The 19,635-nt window shown below is 45.9% G+C and overlaps 1 protein-coding gene across 4 annotated transcripts in view; it reads right to left on the minus strand.

The window, feature by feature from the left end:
- Nucleotides 1–6,791, minus strand: part of ANO10 (anoctamin 10) — a 687,222-nt gene extending 680,431 nt beyond the window's left edge. For 2 of the 4 annotated variants that reach the window (XM_056520225.1, XM_056520223.1), the window contains exon 1: nucleotides 6,511–6,627. The gene's annotated coding sequence lies outside the window, so the exon portion shown is untranslated. Of the gene's footprint in view, nucleotides 1–6,510; nucleotides 6,629–6,681 lie in introns of those variants that run through there. The other 2 variants (XM_056520224.1, XM_056520226.1) reach the window with 2 other exon arrangements.
- Nucleotides 6,792–19,635: the final 12,844 nt, after the last annotated feature.

The raw sequence follows: 19,635 nt of genomic DNA on the forward strand, positions 1-19,635 counted from the left end.
CTGGGGACCTGTGTGTCAATCACACAGCGGTCCCAGCGCTCACTTTACAGGGGGTCACTATTAGTCTGTGGTGGGGAAATACACATAACAATTATATACTGTAGAAGCGGCTCCACTCGCTCCCCTGTATAGACCTGTCACAATTCATAATCCCCACCAGAAGACAGGAGCTCTGATTGGTGTATAATGGTGAATAGCTTTCCACCAATTAGAGCTCCGGTCTCCCGGCGGCGGGGATTATGAATCGTGACATCTGTATATAGGAGGCGGCGGGGAGTGCAGTGTTGCTGCCGGCTTTTTAAGTTACTAAATGCAGATCGCAGCGGGTCTCTGGAGAATGACCTGCTGCGATCTGTCCTTCAGCCCAAGGACTACAACTCCCATCATGGACAGAGTCTGTCCATGATGGGAGTAGTAGTCCGAACAGTCACAATACAGTTTTGCAGCTGGGGGATGTGCAAGAGCCATCCCTCAGCACTGCGGTACTACAACTACTCCCATCATGGGACACAAAATGTCCCATGATGGGAGTAGTAATCCAAGGGCAGACTGACAGATCTCAGGGGTCTCACTATTGAGACCCCTTGCAACTTCTCCGCCCCTGACCCCTAGTGATGACATCATTAGGGGGCAGAACTTCACAGTCCAGGCCTGGAGCCAGGGTGGTAAGTATGGCTCTGTTCTCAATATGCATTTAGCATAATGGGAACAGAGCCTTTTTGGCAGTGTGTTCCCAAACAGGGTGACTCCAGCTGTTGTTTACCTACAGCCCCCATGATGGGAGTTGTAGTTTAGCAACAATTGGAGGCTCCCTCTTTAGGAACACACTGCATTATGTGCGCTCTCCCCAGGGGAGAGTGCCAAAAATGTACTAACCCATTTTTCGTGTTTTTATTTTCTTGTTATTTTAGATAGGTAAATGCGGAGGACTACCTGAGATTCGGTGGACTGTGACGATGACCAGCGTTTTTTAATGTCAATAAAAGGGTTAACGAGGGCTGTGGGGGAGTGTTCTTTTAAACACATTTTTTATTTAATGTGTTGTGTTTTTTTATAATTGAAATTTCAGGCTTAGTAGTGGAAGCCGTCTTGTAGACGGAATCTATTACTAAGCTGGGCTTAGAGTTAGCCCCAAAAACAGCTAGCGCTAACCCCCAATTATTACCCCGGTACTCACCGCCACAGGGGTGCCAGGAAGAGCCGGTACCAACAGGCCCGGATCATCAAAAATAGCGCTCCTTGGCCTAGGCGGTAACAGGCTGGGGTTATTTAGGCTGGGGAGGGCCAGTAACAATGGTCCTCGCCCATCCTGGTAACGTCAGGCTGTTGATGATTGGTTGGTGTCTGACTTACACTGAAAATATGGGGAACCCTATGTGTTGTTTTTTTTGTAATTTTGTGTGTGGTTCCCCATATTTTCAGTGTCAGTCAGATACCAACCAATCAGCAACAGCCTGACGTTACCAGGGTGGGCGAGGACCATTGTTACTGGCTCTCCCCAACCTAAATTACCTCAGCCTGTTACTGCCTAGGCCCAGGAGCGCTATTTTTGACACTCCAGGCCTGTTGGTACTGGCTCTTCCCGGCAACCCTGTGGCAGTGGGTAACGGGGTAATAATCGGGGGTTAGCGCTAGCTGTTTTTGTGGCCAACGCTAAGCCCGGTTTAGTAATAGATTCCGTCTACAAGACAGCTTCCACTACTAAGCCTGAAAAATTCAATTAAAAAAACACGACACATTGAAAAAAAAAAAAAAAAAAAAAACACTCCCCACACAGCCCTCATTAAACCTTTTATTGACATTAAAAAAAGCTGGTCATCATCGCAATACACTGAATGTAACATAGTCCTCCCCTTTCACGTATCTGAAATGAGAAAAAAAAAAGGTTAGGACATCATTTGCGATCTCACCTGGGGAGTGCGCCCATACTGCAGTGTGTAACAGGGAGCCTCCAATTGTTCTTGTCTGCCTACTGTATCCTGTAGATGGCTGTATATACAGGAGAGCGCACAAAGATTTTACTCAGAACTGCTCAGCAGCAGGGTGGGTTAACTCTTTCCTTGCTGGGCTCCTGTATAGTATTCTTGGATACACTATTCCCCCTGTATACTATACAGCGGGCGGAGGTAAGTAGTGATGCTCTGCACCCTGTATATGTATATGCTGTACATCACTCCTTACACTCCGTGGGGCGGGTGCTCTGCATCCGACCCATGGAGTAGTACCTGAAGGCAGTGAAAAAAATGCACACGGTACAAAAATGTTTGTTTCCGCACACCAGCAAAAATGCAAGAAAAAACACAAGGGGGGAGATCAAAACTTATGTAGAGGAAGAGCAGTGCATTTGCCCATAGCAACCTATCAGATCGCTCCTTTCATTTTTTTAAACAAGCAATCTGATTGGTTGCCATGGGCAACTGCACTACTCTTCCTCTGTACAGTTTTTTATAAATCTCCCCCAAGAAAAATTACCAAAATGCAGGAAAAGCTGGGACCGTTTTTCAGGCGTTTTTGCTGGTGGACAAAAAAAACCTCAGTGGAATCCTGAAAAACAATAGAACAAAAGCCCAGCGTCCAGGATACACCACTTTTCCTATGAGGTGTAGAACAGGTCTACAAATAGAACTGTGTGGAGATTTAGACCATTGCACGAAATTTATCACGGGGCTTACACAAGTTTGATAAATTTGGAGAAATTGCACCAAATTTAGACCAACCAAAATGATCTACAAAAAACTTCTACCAACAACAACATTGATACATCTCCCCCTATGTGTGTATAGCCGCCTAGTTTTATGTGTCTACTGGCTAAATTATTTGTACAGAAGGAGCAATTCTTGCATGGGTAATTAATTACCCATGAATGAGTAACCTGTAAGCCATGTAGAGTAAGTAGATTTCTCTTTTTTATTTGTAAGTTTTTTCAAACGGTCACCTATGGTCATGTTTTTTCTAAATGTGACTAGGGGTTTGTTAGTGGTTACTTCTTTCAGGTCTCCGTCTGTCCCTAACATGTACCAGTGACAGTGTATAGCTGCTACTACTGTTTGATTCAGGTTTGAGTTGCTAAGGGAGAACACGAAGCGTTTATTGGTGTTAGTATTTCTAAGTTTTTGTTTTTTAGGTTTCATTAATTCTGTTCTTTCTAGTTTTCTGGCTCTATCAAGAGCTTCATCTACAATAGATAAAGGATAGTCTCTGGCAAGAAATAATTTTTTTGAGCTCTTCTACTTGTGTTTAAAAAATCTTGTTGGTATTATTAATACACTTTAATAGCAGGAATTGTGTGTGGGGGCTGGGAGCTCTGAAAATGCAAAAGTGAGTTACGCGCAATAGGTTTGCGGTAACCCATAGTAACAAGGGAATTGTCCATAATTTTTAGTTTAACATCCAAAAGTTTGAGCTCCAAACAATCAAACACAAAAGTGAAAAACATATTTTCATATGTGTACCGGCTCTCGACGTCTACAGAAGCTAGTTTGTATCTAGGTTGCCACTCAAAGATGTCTAGATGTGTAAGAAGGTCACCAGTGTCTTTTATATATGTTGGAGTATGTTTTAGTAATGGTTTTAGCAGCCACTCTATATATTGAGAAAGATATTCGGTAGCATAGCCGATCCCAGCAACAACTGGTCAGCCTGGGGGTCGGCTCTGCGACTTATGAACTTTTGGAAGGAAATACCATTTTGCAGCTTTTGGACAAATAGGTAATTTTTCTGCCGTTTTTATTGAGATTTGACCTTGTTCAGATTGTTTTCTTAAAAACGATCGTAATTGATTTCATTTCTTAGGCGTAGGATCGGAGGGAAGGTGCGCATATATATCTTTCCCAATATATAGAGTGGCTGCTAAAACCATTACTTAAAACATACTACAACATATATAAAAGACACTGGTTACCTTCTTACACATCTAGACATCTTTGAGTGGCAACCTGGATACAAACTAGCTTCTGTAGACGTCGAGAGCCTGTACACCCGCATCCCGTGGGATGCGGGTGTACAGGTTATCCGTGAAATCCTTTCGGAGACAGATAAATCTGAATAATTTATTTCATTTGTATTTGACGCTTTACTATTTGTATTGTCGCATAAGGAATTCAAAGAGGGAGAAAATTGGTATAGGCAGGAGACCGGCACGGCGATGGGCACGGTCTCCTGCACTTGTGACAATCTCTTCCTCGCTGTCTTTGAACAAAAATACATCTTTTCCAACCTCAACCCATATGTTAAATTTATTAAATTATTTTTAAGATTCGTTGGCGACGTATTGGTTGTCTGGGACGCCCCAGAGGATGCCTTTTCTGACTTTGTATTCTATCTTAACACAATTAATAAGGAAAATATGTTTTTTACTTTTGTGTTTGGAGCTTGAATTTTTGGATGTTAAACTAAAAATTTTCGACAATTCCCTTGTTACTATGGGTTACCGCAAACCTATTGCGCGTAACTCACTTTTGGATTTTCAGAGCTCCCCCCCCCCCACACACACACAAAATGGGGGATTGCATATTCCCAATTCCTGCGATTAAAGCGTATTAAGAATACAAATAAGATTTTTGAAACACAAGCAGAAGAACTCAAAAAACGATTTCTTGCCAGAAACTATCCTTTATCTATTGTAGATGAAGCTCTTGATAGAGCCAGAAAACTAGAAAGAACAGAATTAATGAAACCTATAAAACAAAAACTTAGAAATACTAACACCAATAAACGCTTTGTGTTCTCCCTTAGCAACTCCACCCTGAATCAAACTGTAGTAACAGCTATACAACGTCACTAGTACATGTTCGGGACAGACGGAGACCTGAAAGACGTAACCACTAACAAACCCCTAGTCACATTTAGAAAAAACGTGACCATAGGTGACCGTTTGAAAAATAAAAAAGAGAAATCTACTCACTCTACATGGCTTACTGTTTACTCATTCATGCAAGAATTGCTCCTTCTTTACAAATAATTTAGCCAGTAGACACATAAAACTAGGCAGCTATACACACAGTCAATCAACATGCCGTACCTCCTTTGTAGTGTACACACTGATCTGCCCCTGCGGCTTCTTTTACATTGGCAAAACCATCCGCCAGTTACAAGTTCGAATTCGTGAACACTTTAGATCCATAAGAACAGGATTCGGAGTTCCTCGTCTTAGTTCTCATACGAGAAAAATCCATGACAGTGACAATACCTTATTAAAATTTGCAGGTTTAGAAAGAGTTTATCCATTACCAGCAGGAGGTGACAAATACGCAGCTCTTCTTCAAAAGGAAGCGAGCTGGATTATTAAGTTAGATGCGACAGGAGCCTTAGGCTTCAAAGATCGCAAAGAATTCAGCACCTTCTTATAACACCTTCCAGTTTTGATTATACGCTGCTATCAATGCTCCTAAGATAAGTGCCCCATAAAAGGCCTCAATGCGCATAGAGAGACACCAGGTAGTCGGCTGTGCAAAACAGTTTTGTCCCATTACTACCTCTGCCTCCGGCTCTATTGTATACCTGTCATATTACTGTCAATGCCTTACGGACTACAGTAAAGAAATTCCTATCACTGAATGGTGAGTGAGGGGTGGTATTGCAGCTCAGTTCCATTAAAGTGAATGTAGACATGTAATACGACACAACCTGCAGACAGGAGTGGTACTGTTTTTGAAAAAAAAATTTGCTCAGTTTTTCTATTGCTGAATAACCCCTTTAAGCGTACGTTCACACGCTCTCTGTTTTTGCGGGTTTTCCGCAGCGTATTTGAAAGGGGCGGACTCTTCTGGGCTGTCCATAGGAGATTTCCGCGGCGGAATTTACGCTGCGGAAAATCCGCCGCAAGCCCCATTGAAGTCAGTAGGGACTGCGGCGGATTTTCTGCAGCGTAAATTCCGCCGCGGACAATCTGTGGGTGCAGAAGCAGACAGTTCAGAGGTTGAACTGAACATATCAATAAGTAATCTGAGGCCTACTGAGAGACCTTTCAGTCCTGATGGGCTATACACATATATTATGGTCCTCTCAACTGATTGATACACCAACCATCCATAACTTCTGACAAGATATAGTAGAGTTTTTCAGTAGACACAATTTTTGACATTACATCTGGGTGGACTGCAGGTAAACCCTCTGCTGCACTAGAGTTTGCACTGGAGTTTAGAAAGTTATCACAGAGCAAACTGTGCATTGAGTTACATGACATATCTGACGCTCTTTTAATCGCAGGTTGTAGTGTCCTTCCCTGTAGCTCCATTAGATATAGTAGCTACATGTAGAACTTAGCAAGGTGTAATGTAGAGAGGGCCAAGTAGAAATAAATAGCACCTCACTATGAATTGTAAACAGCTTTTAGGGCAACTTCCTAGAGACCATGAAAACTCATTGCATGAATATGTATAGTGCCCATGACAAGTCAAGTCTCCTACAGTGACACTACAAGCCCCAGAATGCTTTGCAAACACCCCCAACCCAAACACTATCGTGTGCAGTGACAGTTCGGATTTCCCTACCCGGCTGTGCCCTACTTACCTCGCCTTCTCCGAGCAGTACTACACCCATCCAGCCTAGAGAAGCGCAGCCCAGACAGGAGGAGGGACGGGCTCTCAGCATTCTAAAACTGTCACAAACTGTCAATCACAAGAGATACCCTGCTGTGGAAACGTGGTAGCCATGTTTCCGAAGACTAACATTCGCTTTTACCTTTTGGAAGGCTGCCTGAATACCCGACATTTGTGTTGCCTCGTTATCACTCTATGGTCCGAATAGTGCAGATTCTTGGCTCTGCGCTTTTGAGCTGTTCTGTGATTGGCTGTTTCTGTGACGTTGAAGCAGAGGAAGTGCCCTACAGTGAATGGAATGCTGCTGACAACACTTTGCAATAGGGGTGCTTTCGAGTCCAGTGTACCTCCAGCTGTTGCAAAATTACAATTTACAACTGCCAGCATGCCTGGGCAGCCAAGGCTGTCCGGGCATGCTGAGAGTTGTAGTTTTGCAACAGCTGGAGGCGCCCTGGTTAGGAACTTATCTGGCAAAATTTGCTTTATTGTTTAGTGGGAATCTGTTTTTTAGTCAAAGTTTTGTTGTGAGAGGAAAGTTATGATACACAAGATGTGTCCAATGGCAAAGCAAAAGTTGCCCAGTTGCCCATAGCAACCAATCAGCTTGCTTCTTTCATTTTTAGGAAGGCCTGTGAAAAATGAAAGAAGCAATCTGATTGGTTGCTATGGGCAAGTTTTCCTCTGCACAGGTTTTGATAAATCTCCCCTAATTCAACTAAAGTACCCAGGGGTGTGGAAATTTTATTAAAAAAACTACTTGTCCACGGGTCTAAAATGGAGCAAAATCTACTTGTCCCTCATGACGATCCACTTGTCCGTGGCAATTTTCACTTTTACGTTCAAATTTTTTCCTCTTCGCCCTATAATAGCCATAACTACCTACTATAATGATACCTTTTAATTTTTCAATAACATATTCTATGAACCAAAAAATATATTATATATATATATATATATATATATATATATATATACTAGCTGAGTACCAGGCGTTGCCCGGTTTTTCCTTCCTAATCCTTGTTGGGGAGGAAAATCAACAAAGGAGGAAGCTTTTGACTTCAAATCCCATCCCCATATATTGTTGTCATATCCCAACCCCATAACCCGTCCTCATATCCCGTCCTCATACCCCGACCTACTATCCAGTCCTCCGATCCCGTCCTCCTATCCCGACCTCCTATCCCGACCTCCTATCCCGTCCTCCTATCCCGTCCTCCTATCCCGACCTCCTATCCCGACCTCCTATCCCGTCCTCCTATCCCGTCCTCCTATCCCGACCTCCTATCCCGACCTCCTATCCCGTCCTCCTATCCCGACCTCCTATCCCGACCTCCTATCCCGACCTCCTATCCCATCCTCCTATCCCGTCCTCCTATCCCGACCTCCTATCTCGACCTCCAATCCCGTCCTCCTATCCTGTCCTCCTATCCCGTCCTCCTATCCAGTCCTCCTATCCCGACCTCCTATCCTGTCCTCCTATCCCGACCTCCTATCCTGACCTCCTATCCTGTCCTCCTATCCCGACCTCCTATCCTATCATCCTATCCCGACCTCCTATACCGACCTCCTATCCCGACCTCCTATCCCGACCTCCTATCTCGACCTCCAATCCCGTCCTCCTATCCCGACCTCCTATCCCGTCCTCCTATCCCGTCCTCCTATCCCGACCTCCTATCTCGACCTCCAATCCCGTCCTCCTATCCTGTCCTCCTATCCCGTCCTCCTATCCAGTCCTCCTATCCCGACCTCCTATCCTGTCCTCCTATCCCGACCTCCTATCCTATCATCCTATCCCGACCTCCTATACCGACCTCCTATCCCGACCTCCTATCTCGACCTCATATCCCGACCTCCTTTCCCGTCGTCATATCTTGACCTCCTATCTCGACCTCCTATCCCATCCTCCTATCTCGACCTCCTATCCTGACCTCATATCCAGACCTCCTATCCCATCCTCCTATCCCGACCTCCTTTCCCGTCCTCATATCTCGACCTCCTATCTTTACCTCCTATCCCGTCCTCCTATCCCGACCGCTATCTCGACCTCCTATCCCGTCCTCCTATCCCGTCCTCCTATCCTGTCCTCGTATCCCGTCCTCCTATCCAGTCCTCCTATCCCGACCTCCTATCAGGTCCTCCTATCCCGACCTCCTATCCCGACCTCCCATCCCGACCTCCTATCTCGACCTCCTATCTCGACCTCCTATCTCGACCTCATATCCCGTCATATCTTGACCTCCTATCTCGACCTCCTATCCCATCCTCCTATATCGACCTCCTATCCTGACCTCCTATCCAGACCTCCTATCCCATCCTCCTATCCCGACCTCCTTTCCCGTCCTCATATCTCGACCTCCTATCTTGACCTCCTATCCCGTCCTCATATCTCATCCTGCTATCTTGTCCTCCTTTCCCGACCTCCTACCCGACCTCATATCTCGTCCTCATATCCTGTTCTCCTACCCCGACCTCCTATCTCGACCTCCTATCCCGACCTCCCATCCCGTCCTCATATCCCGACCTCCTATACCGTCCTCCTATACCGTCCTCCTATCCCATCCTCCTATCCCGACTCGTAATATGTGTACCAGGTAATGAAATAGCTCCAGCCGTACGGAAATTACATGGGAACATACATTTCCCATTGATTTGCATGGGACTTAAAAAAAAACCCTGACCCTCACAAATGGGGGTAGTTAAGGGTTAAATTTACTATCCTATATTTTAAGTGGACATATAAGTAACATGTGATCAAGTATTATCAAAATATCTCCAGCTGTTTGGAAGTTATGCAGTAACATATATTTCCCATTGACATGCAGGGGACTTTAAACATAAGCCCCGCCCCTGGCAAATGGGGCTGAGTAAGGGTTAAATTACATATCCTATGTTTGTTGTTGACATATAAGTAACATGTGTGCCAACTTTCATGTTAATATCTTGAGCCGTTTGAAAGTTTTTGTGGAACATACACACATACATACACACATACATACACACACACACACGTTGAGTTTTATATATATATATAAATATATATATACCGTATTTATTGGGGTATACCACGCACCGGCCTATAACACGCACCCTCATTTTACCAAGGATATTTGGGTAAAAAAAGGTTTTTACCCAAATAGCCATGGTAAAATGAGGGTGCGTGTGTGCGCGTGTATACCCCGATACACCCCCAGGTGTATAAGGCAGGGGGAGAGAGGCCGTCGCTCCCCGCTTCTCTCCCACTGCCTTTCCTGGGGTCTAGAGCCCTGCTGCCGGCCCTTCTCTCCCCCTGGCTATCGGCGCCGCTGCCCGTTCTGTCCCCCTGACTATCGGTGCCGGCGCCGATAGCCAGGGGGAGAGAAGGGGCAGCGGCACCCATTGCCGGCGCCGCTGCCCCGTTGCCTCCCCCCATCCCCGGTGGCATAATTACCTGGGTCGGGTCCGCGCTGCTGCAGGCCTCCGGCGCGCGTCCCCTGCGTCGTTGCTATGCACGACGCGGCGCACTGACGTCATGCGCCGCACCGTGCAGCGCATAGCAACGACGCCGGGGACGCACGCCGGAGGCCTGCAGCAGCGCGGACCCAGGTAATTATGCCACCGGAGATGGGGGGAGGCAACGGGGCAGCGGCGCCGGCAATGGGTGCCGCTGCCCCTTCTCTCCCCCTGGCTGTCAGCGCCGCTTCTCTCCCCCTGGCTATCGGCGCCGGTAATGGGGCGCCGGCACCGATAGTCAGGGGGACAGAACGGGCAGCGGCGCCGATAGCCAGGGGGAAAGAAGGGCCGGCAGCAGCGCTCTAGATCCCAGGAAAGGCAGGGGGAGAGAAGCGGGCAGCGACGGCCTCTCTCCCCCTGCCTTTCCTGGGGGTGTATCGGCGTATAACACGCACATAGACTTTAGGCTAAAAATTTTAGCTTAAAAAGTGCGTGTTATACGCCGATAAATACGGTATATATATATATATAGATAGATAGATAGATATATTAGGTGAAGTGAAATTGAAATAGTAAAAGATAATTTTGCAGATTTGGTGGTTTTCTTTTCTACGCCATTTACCTTGTGGTTGAGCTAACATGTTATTTTGATACTTTAGGTCGTCTGATTACAGCAATACCAGATTTGTATAGTTTACGTCATGTTTTACAAATTTTTAAAAAAATTCGGAACTTTTTCAAAACAATTTAACCCCTTCACGACGAGCGACGTACATGTACGGCGCCGCAAAGTGTCACTTGGCGCGCGGCGACGTACATGTACGCCGCGGGTCTGCGGGAGCGCTGCGTCACCGGTGGCGGTGATCGGGCCGGGATGACTGCTGTTATCTAACAACAGGCATCCCGGCACATCGCCGAGGGGGGTCCTGAGACCTCCCCCCCCCCCCCCCCATGACCGTGATGGGCGCAAATCGCAGGTCAATTCAGACCTGCGATCTGCGCGATTCCGGGTCATACGGGTCACTGGTGACCCGGAAAACAAGAGGGATCGCGCGACACCCTCGATCCCCCTGAAGGGATAGGAGTTTGGTGGCAGGGGTGCCACCCCTCCTATCCCTGCTATTGGTCAGCCGAGCGACCGACCGATAGCAGACCGGGGGAGGGGGGGGGGGGGTTAAAGTTCGGTTCCCCCGCTTTGCCAACCTATCGTGTCCGGGCAAAACGAGGGAACTGTCCAGGGACCGGCGCCGAAGGTCCCTTACCTGGATCCCGGATCCCGGAGCGCGATCCTCCTTGCCGGGATCCCCCACATGCGGCGGCTGCAGCAATTCATCCGGGTCCTGCTAGGTGAGTTGTTGCCTAGCAACATCCGGAGGGCCACAGTTTACAGTGGTCTCTAAACCGTGGCCCTCCAGATGTTGCAAAACTACAACTCCCAGCATGCCCAGACAGCTGTGTGGGCATGCTGGGACTTGTAGTTTTGCAATATTTAGAGGGGTTCAGGTTGTAGATCACTAAGTGGTCTCAAACTGTAGACCTCCAGATGTTGCAAAACTACAACTCTCAGCATGCCCAGACACCAGTTTGCTTTCTGGGCATGCTGCAAGTTGCAGTTTTGGAACATCTGGAGGGCCACAGTTTTGAGATCACTGGACAGTGATTTACAACCTGAACCCATCTAAATCTTGCAAAACTACAACTCCCAGCATTCAGGAACAGCTTAAGGCTGTCTTGGCATGCTGGGAGTTGTACTTGCGTGCCTCCAGCCGTTGCATTACTACATCTCCCAGCATGCCCTTCCGCAATCAGTACATGCTGGGAGTTGTAGTTTTGCAACAGCTGGAGGCACACTGGTTGGAAAATACTGAGTTAGGTCAAAGAACATAACTCAAGGTTTTCCAACCAGTGTGCCTCCAGCTGTTGCAAAACTACAACTCCCAGCATGCATGGTATGTCAGTGCATGCTGGGAGTTGTAGTTTTGACCCCCCTCCCATGTGAATGTACAGGCTACATTCACACTGGTGGCAGATTACAGTGAGTTCCCCGCTTCAAGTTTGAGCTACGGCAAATTTTCCGCCGCAGCTCAAACTCCTAGCGGGAGACTCAGTGTAATCTGCCTCCAGTGTGAATGTACCCTAAAAACACTACACTACACTAACATAAAATAAAGAGTAAAACACTACATATACACACGTACACTGCCCCCCCCTACCACCCCCCTTCCCCAATAAAAATGAAGAACGTGTTGTACGGAAGTGTTTCTAAGATGGAGCCTCCAGCTGTTGCAAAACAAAAACTCCCAGCATTTCTGGACAGCAATTGACTGTCCAAGCATGCTGGGAGTTTTACAACAGCTGGAGGCACCCTGTTTGGGAATCACTGGCATAGAATACCCCTATGTCCACCCCTATGCAAGTCCCTAATTCAGGCCTCAAATGCGCATGGCGCTCTCACTTTGGAGCCCTGTTTTATTTCCAGGCTAAAGTATAGGGTCACATATCTGGTATCACCGTACTCGGGAGAAATTGCCTAACAAATTTTGGGGGGCTTTTTCTCCTTTTACCCCTTATGAAAAGGAACAGTTGGGGTCTGCACAAGCATGTTAGTGTAAAAAAATAAACATTTTTACACTAACATGCATGTGTTGCCCTATACTTTTCATTTTCACAAGAGGTAAAAGGGAAAAACGCCCCCCAAAATTTGTAACACAATTTTTCCCGAGTACAGAGATACCCCATATGTGGGCGCAAAGTGCTCTGGGGGCGCACAGCAAGGCCCAGAAGGGAGAGTGCACCATGTACATTTGAGGTGATTTGCACAGGGGTGGCTGATTGTTACAGCGGTTCTGACAAACGCAAAAAAAAACACACCCACATGTGACCCCATTTTGGAAACTACACTCCTCACGGAATGTAATAAGGGGTGCAGTGAGAATTTACATCCCACAGGTGTCTGACGGATCTTTGGAACAGTGGTCCGTGAAAATGAAAAATTTTGCACAGCCCACTGTTCCAAAGATACAAGTGGGGGGTAAGTGCTCACTGTACCCCTCATTACATTCTGTGAGGGGTCTAGTTTCCAAAATGGTATGCCATGTGTTTTTTTTTTTGCTGTCCTGGCACCATAGGGGCTTCCTAAATGCGACATGCCCCCCGTGCAAAGTTTGCTCTCAAAAAGCCAAATATGACGCCTTCTCTTCTGAGCATTGTAGTTCGCCCGCAGTGCACTTCAGATCCACTTATGTGATACCTCCATACTAATAAGAGATGGGGTTACAAATTTTGGGGGGTCTTTTCTGCTTTTAACCCTTTAAAAAATTTGACATTTTGGGAAAACCCAACATTTTTGTGAAAAACATTTTTTTTTTTACATATGCAAAAGTCGTGAAACACCTGTGAGGTATTAAGGCTCACTTTATTCCTTGTTATGTTCCACAAGGGGTCTAGTTTCCAAAATGGTATGCCATGTGTTTTTTTTTTTTGCTGTTCTGGCACCATAGGGGCTTCCTAAATGCGACATGCCCCCCAAAAACCATTTCAGAAAAACGTACTCTCCAAAATCCCCTTGTCGCTCCTTCGCTTCTGAGCCCTCTACTGCGCCTGCCGAACACTTTACATAGACATATGAGGTATGTGCTTACTTGAGAGAAATTGGGTTACACATGCAAGTATACATTTTCTCCTTTTACCCCTTGTAAAAATACAAAAATTGGGTCTACAAGAACATGCGAGTGTAAAAAATGAAGATTTTGAATTTTCTCCTTCACTTTGCTGCTTTTCCTGTGAAACACCTAAAGGGTTAAAACACTTACTGATTGTCATTTTGAATACTTTGGGGGGTGCAGTTTTTATAATGGGGTCATTTATGGGGTATTTCTAATATGAAGACCCTTCAAATCCACTTCAAACCTGAACTGGTCCCTGAAAAATAGTGAGTTTGAAAATTTTGAGAAAAATTGGAAAATTGCTGCTGAACTTTGAAGCCCTCTGTGTCTTCCAAAAGTAAAAACTCCTCAATTTTATGATGCAGTCATAAAGTAGACATATTGTATATTTGAATCCAAGAAAAACATTTTTGGGGAATATCCATTTTCCTTACAAGCAGATAGCTTCAAAGTTAGAAAAATGCAAAATGTTGAATTTTTTCATCAAATTTGGGGATTTTTCACCAAGAAAGGATGCAAGTTACCACAAAAATTTACCACTATGTTAAGCATTCCAGAGTTATTAATGTTTAAAGTGATAGTGGTCAGATTTGCAAAAAAGGGCTTCGTCCTAGAGGTGAAAATGGGCTCCGTCCTTAAGGGCTTAATTGCCATATTTTTTTTACCCCTGCAGCTTTTTTTTTTCCCCCCGCATACCAGGCTGCATGAGGGCTAATTTTTAGCACCATAATCTGTTCTTTGTATCAATACCATTTTGGTATTGATCTCACTTTTTAATCGCTTTTTAACTTATTTTTTTCTGGAATATTATAAAAATTGCAATTCTGTGGTTTGCTTTTTTTTTTTTTTTTTACATTTACCGTATGGGATACATAATGCTATATTTTAATAGGTCATATCGCACGCAGCGATACTAAATATGTTTATTTTTATTATATTTACATGTTTTTATATAGGAAAAGGGGGTGATTTGAACTTTTAACATTGAAGAGGTTAATGTGTGTCTTTTAAAGCTTTTTTTTTTTTTTTTTTTTTACACTTTATTAGACTTTTAGGAGGAATCATTAGATTCCTCATACAGATCAATAGAATTCTATTGAACTCAATTGATCTGTGTGCTCTGTGATCCATTGATAGAGCCTAGTCCAGCCAGGCTCTATCAATGACAGAGCCACAGACACCAGGGAACAGAGGTAAGCCCTCCGGCTACCTCTATAGTGGATCTCCCCCTCGCGATCACGCTACGGGGGGGGGGGGGCGATCTACCCCACTAGCCCACCAGGCAGCATTCACATGTCCTTTTAGACGCCACTGTCAGCTTTGATAGCGGCGATCTAAAGGGTTAATAGCCAGCCGCCGCGGGGCTGCAGAGTATGGAGCGGGTAGGAGTCGGGAGCACGCTGAGCACTGCTGCGCTTGTCAGGTCAGGCCCTGCTTGCCCGAAGCTGGGCTAAGGGCCTGAAAAATTCACCTGCCCGGTGCCCGGAACTGCATGTCCCAGTCGTCGGGCGATAGGAATTCCACATCCCTGGTGTCTCATGAAGTGCATGAACAACAATCCCAGGAATACCGGACAGCTAGCCTGAGACACTGGGCCTGCTGTGAGTTGTTTTTTTGTATTGCAGACACCCTTGTTGCAAATATAAGTCCTTCTGGCAAATCAGCCTACATCACTCTCCCAAAGGTTTTAAACTCCAACTCTAGCATTGCAGTGTGGTGATATGGGGGTGCAAGGAATTCCTAATCGCTTCCTGATGCCAGGGCACTGTTAGCCTATACACGGTCCGAGGTGGAGACAGCTTCTCCTGAGCCAGACAAAGGGGTAAAGAAACGCAGCGATGTCGGGTTACAGATAACTGCCTTTTACTTAGCAGGGTGCAGATGTTATAACACACAGTCTGGAGCAGAGTGGAAGGGATGCAGTGTAAATCTTAGGGATCCCTCTTACCTTGCTTGGACTTATGGTGAGGGAAACGAGATTTGTTCCACACACAACTTCACCTGCTTCCCACAATTCAGCTCAGGACTAACTCCACACTCCACTGAGCTTAGACTGGGGCAACTCCTCCCCCACTACACTATATACCTGCCAATTTAGGGGTTCCCATTGGGCAGGCAGGGTCACCTTGTTTACACTGCTCTTTAATGTTTAAGGTACAACACACATATATAAAATATTTTACAGTGCATATGGGAAACATAAATGAGCATATAATAAAGTGCTTATGTGAAGGTATGTGCAATTAACTTTTTTGTGATGCCAGGGCGTGGTTGACCTATACACCACCCGAGGTAGGCCAACTTCATCTGTGTCAGGCACGGGGAAAATAATCACTCCGACGCAAGCTTACGGTTAACTGGCTTGCTTTACTGAGGTTGGAAAAATGGTACGATCCATTACAGCTCAGATTAGCGTGAAGGAGATGCAGGGTGAACTTAGGGAAGCTTATCGGCTTGCTGGGACTTATAGTTGATTGTGCTGTCTGAGGCTGGGTTCACATCACGTTTTTGCCATACTGTTTTCAATCAGGTTTTGTAACTAAAACTGTATGGCTGAAAAAGGGACAGCGCCGTATGGACCCGTATGCAAAAAAGTAAACCGTATGCTTTTTTTTAACCATATACTGTTTTAAAAAATGTGTCCGGTTGTATACGTTTTTTTAACCCCTTAATGACGCAGGGTATTTTCTGTTTTTGCATTTTTATTTTTTCCTCATCACCTTCTAAAAATCATAACGTTTTAAATTTTGCACTTACTTCTGGAAAAAATCATAACTACATGCAGGAAAATGTATACGTTTAAAAATGTCCTCTTCTGACCCCTATAATTTTTTATTTTTCCGCATATGGGGATGTATGAGGGCTAATTTCTTGCACCGTGATCTGATTTTTATCGGTATAATTTTTGTTTTGATTGGACTTTTTGATTGCTTTTTATTAACTTTTTTATTTTATAAAAAGTGACCAAAAATACGGTATTTTGGACTTTGGATTTTTTTTTACATGTACGCCATAAACCGTGCGATTTAAATAATTATATATTTCTATAGTTCGGACATTTATGCATGCGGCAATACCACATATGTTTATTTTTATTTACACTTTTTTTTATTTATTGGGAAAAGGGGGGTGATTCTGACTTTTATTATGGGAGGGGTTAAATGATCTTTATTAATACTTTATTTTAGCCACCACAGGTGGGTTGTAACACTGCACACACTGCTCTTCTACACTGATCACTGCCAGGCAATAGCCTGGCATTGATCAGTGTTATCGCCACTCGACTGCTCCTGCCTGCACGGAGCAGTCATTCGGCGATCGGACAGCAAAGAGGCAGGTAGGGACCCTCCTGCTGTCCTGTAAGCTGTTCGGGACACCGCGATTCATCGCAGCGGTCCCGAACAGCTCCACTAAGTTAACTGGCAAAGTTACATTAGACGTGGTGATCAACCTTGATCGCCGCGTCTGAAGGGTTAATAACGGGCATCACCGCGATCGATGATGTCCGGTATTAGCCGCGGGTCCCAGTCATTAATGACCGCTGGTACATGACGCGGTTTCAGCGCGTGACCCCTTGTTCAATAGAAGGAGCCCGTTCATGACGTATGCATACGTCCTGTAACGGGAAGGGGTTAAATAAAATCCAATCCGTTTTATGCAATATTGACCATTTTTAATTAAAGTAAATTTAGTTTTATTGAAATCCATAGGGAAGTAGGATGGGTTTTCCTTGTGGTCTTGCCTTGCTAGGTTGGAGAGAGACAGGAGAGCAGGTTTTTCTAGAGCTCATACCTTTTTTGCATTATTTGTCTTGCTGACATGATTGGTGTGCCAATTTTGCGCATGCAGTTTGTAGAGCTGCGTGAGAGGGAACGTGAGCAGAGGTACACCCGGTTAATGCCATTTGGCTACGGCTTGGTGCATTTGAGGCACTGTATGTCCAGCTACGACAAATTTCAGTGTTATCATCAGATGACCCCTTCTAGCTTTGATGTCTTATTGGGGCTTGTGCGGAACGACATCCAGGTCCAGGATACGCGCATCAGGATTGCAGTGTCGCCAGAACAGCCCCTTGTGGTGACCCTCTGTTAAATATAACCGGAACGCTAAAATATAACCCGGTCTGACCATGGAGAAGGCGAGTTCTTGTTTTTATAAAAAACATACATTTATTGTATTGTAATCTTCTTGACAGACAGTAAAAAAAAACAAGAAATCTTTATTAAATGGCAGTCCTTAGTAGGGATCAACTGATATTGAATTTTTAGGGCCGATACCGATAATATGTTAACTTTGAGGCCGATAGCCGATAATTTATACCAATATTCCCCCCCCCCCCCACCGGCCCCACAGAGGCCGCTGCAGAACAATTATTTAAACCGCTACTCTCCCCCTGCCTGTCCTGGGGTCCTCCCTAGTCCAACCACCGCCCCTGCCCCATTGTCTCCCCCATCTCCAGTTTTATAATTACCTGTTCCCGGGGTCTGCGCTACTTCTGGCTCCAGCGGCGTCCTGAGCTGTCACTGTGCGCACTCATGGGGACGTCGCGTTGAGGACGTCACTCGTCATTGCGCAGCGCACAGCAATAGCGCAGGACGTCGTAGAAGCCAGAAGTAGCGCGGACCCCAGGAACAGGTAATTATAAAACCGGGGATGGGGGAGGCAATGGGGCGGCAGTCTCGGGGCGGGGCATTATCGGCAAGGTAATTGCCGATACCGATAATGTCAAAAATCGATAATATCGGCCAAACCGATAATCGGTTGATCTCTAGTCCTTAGCATAAGTAAATAATGAAAGAAGCTTATGTAGACATGTCCATTAATCTTGATTCACCAGCTGCTTTTAAGATGGCCGTCTCTGTTAGCATCCTCTAGCTGTCATCCTACTTCAACAAGATTTGCAATTTTTTATAAACTCTGTATTTGTTGGTAAGATCTGGTTTAATATTGCTGCTAGGAAATGTCATATTATGTTTTGATTTTAAATGTGAAGCATATTTTTGCTTCGATTTTAACATGAGATCTCTCATTTCAGAATTTAGCTCTCGCGAGAGATGAATGACTATTTATTGGGTGATGGGTGCACGATAGGGTCACTTGACAAAGGGGGCGTGTCCTCCAAAAGATCGAAAGCGTCTGGCAAACACTCACCTGCCTACCCCTTCGTGAGAGGAAGGAAGGTCAGCTCTGTCATGCACGTGGAAGGGTGAAGTTAAACCAGCTGCTGATCCAGGACTGTTGGGCGTTATTAGTGAGCACTGTGGGTGAAGTCATTTTTGTATCTTCAAAAAAGTGGAGATTCCTACTTTTTTTGTACTAAGAAGTTTAATTACTAAAGCATTAAGAAAAGCACAACTTAGTTGTTGTTACGCCGAGCGCTCCGGGTCCCCGCTCCTCCCCGGAGCGCTCGCAACATCCTCGCAATTGCAGCGCCCCGGTCAGACCTGCTGACCGGGTGCGCTGCGATACCTCTCCCAGCCGGGATGCGATTCGCGATGCGGCAGGCGCCCGCTCGCGATGCGCTTCCCGGCTCCCGTACCTGACTCGCTCTCCGTCGGTCTTGTCCCGGCGCGCGCGGCCCCGCGCCGGGTCTCTGCAATTTAAAGGGCCACTGCGCCACTGATTGGCGCAGTTAGTTTAATTAGTGTGTTCACCTGTGCACTCCCTATTTATACCTCACTTCCCCTGCACTCCCTCGCCGGATCTTGTTGCCATCGTGCCAGTGAAAGCGTTTCCTTGTGTGTTCCTAGCCTGTGTTCCAGACCTCCTGCCGTTGCCCCTGACTACGATCCTTGCTGCCTGCCCCGACCTTCTGCTACGTCCGACCTTGCTCTTGTCTACTCCCTTGTACCGCGCCTATCTTCAGCAGTCAGAGAGGTTGAGCCGTTGCTGGTGGATACGACCTGGTTGCTACCGCCGCTGCAAGACCATCCCGCTTTGCGGCGGGCTCTGGTGAATACCAGTAGCAACTTAGAACCGGTCCACCAGCACGGTCCACGCCA

The sequence above is a fragment of the Hyla sarda genome, chromosome 5 (assembly GCF_029499605.1).
Source record: "Hyla sarda isolate aHylSar1 chromosome 5, aHylSar1.hap1, whole genome shotgun sequence".
NCBI classification, from domain to species: domain Eukaryota; kingdom Metazoa; phylum Chordata; class Amphibia; order Anura; family Hylidae; genus Hyla; species Hyla sarda.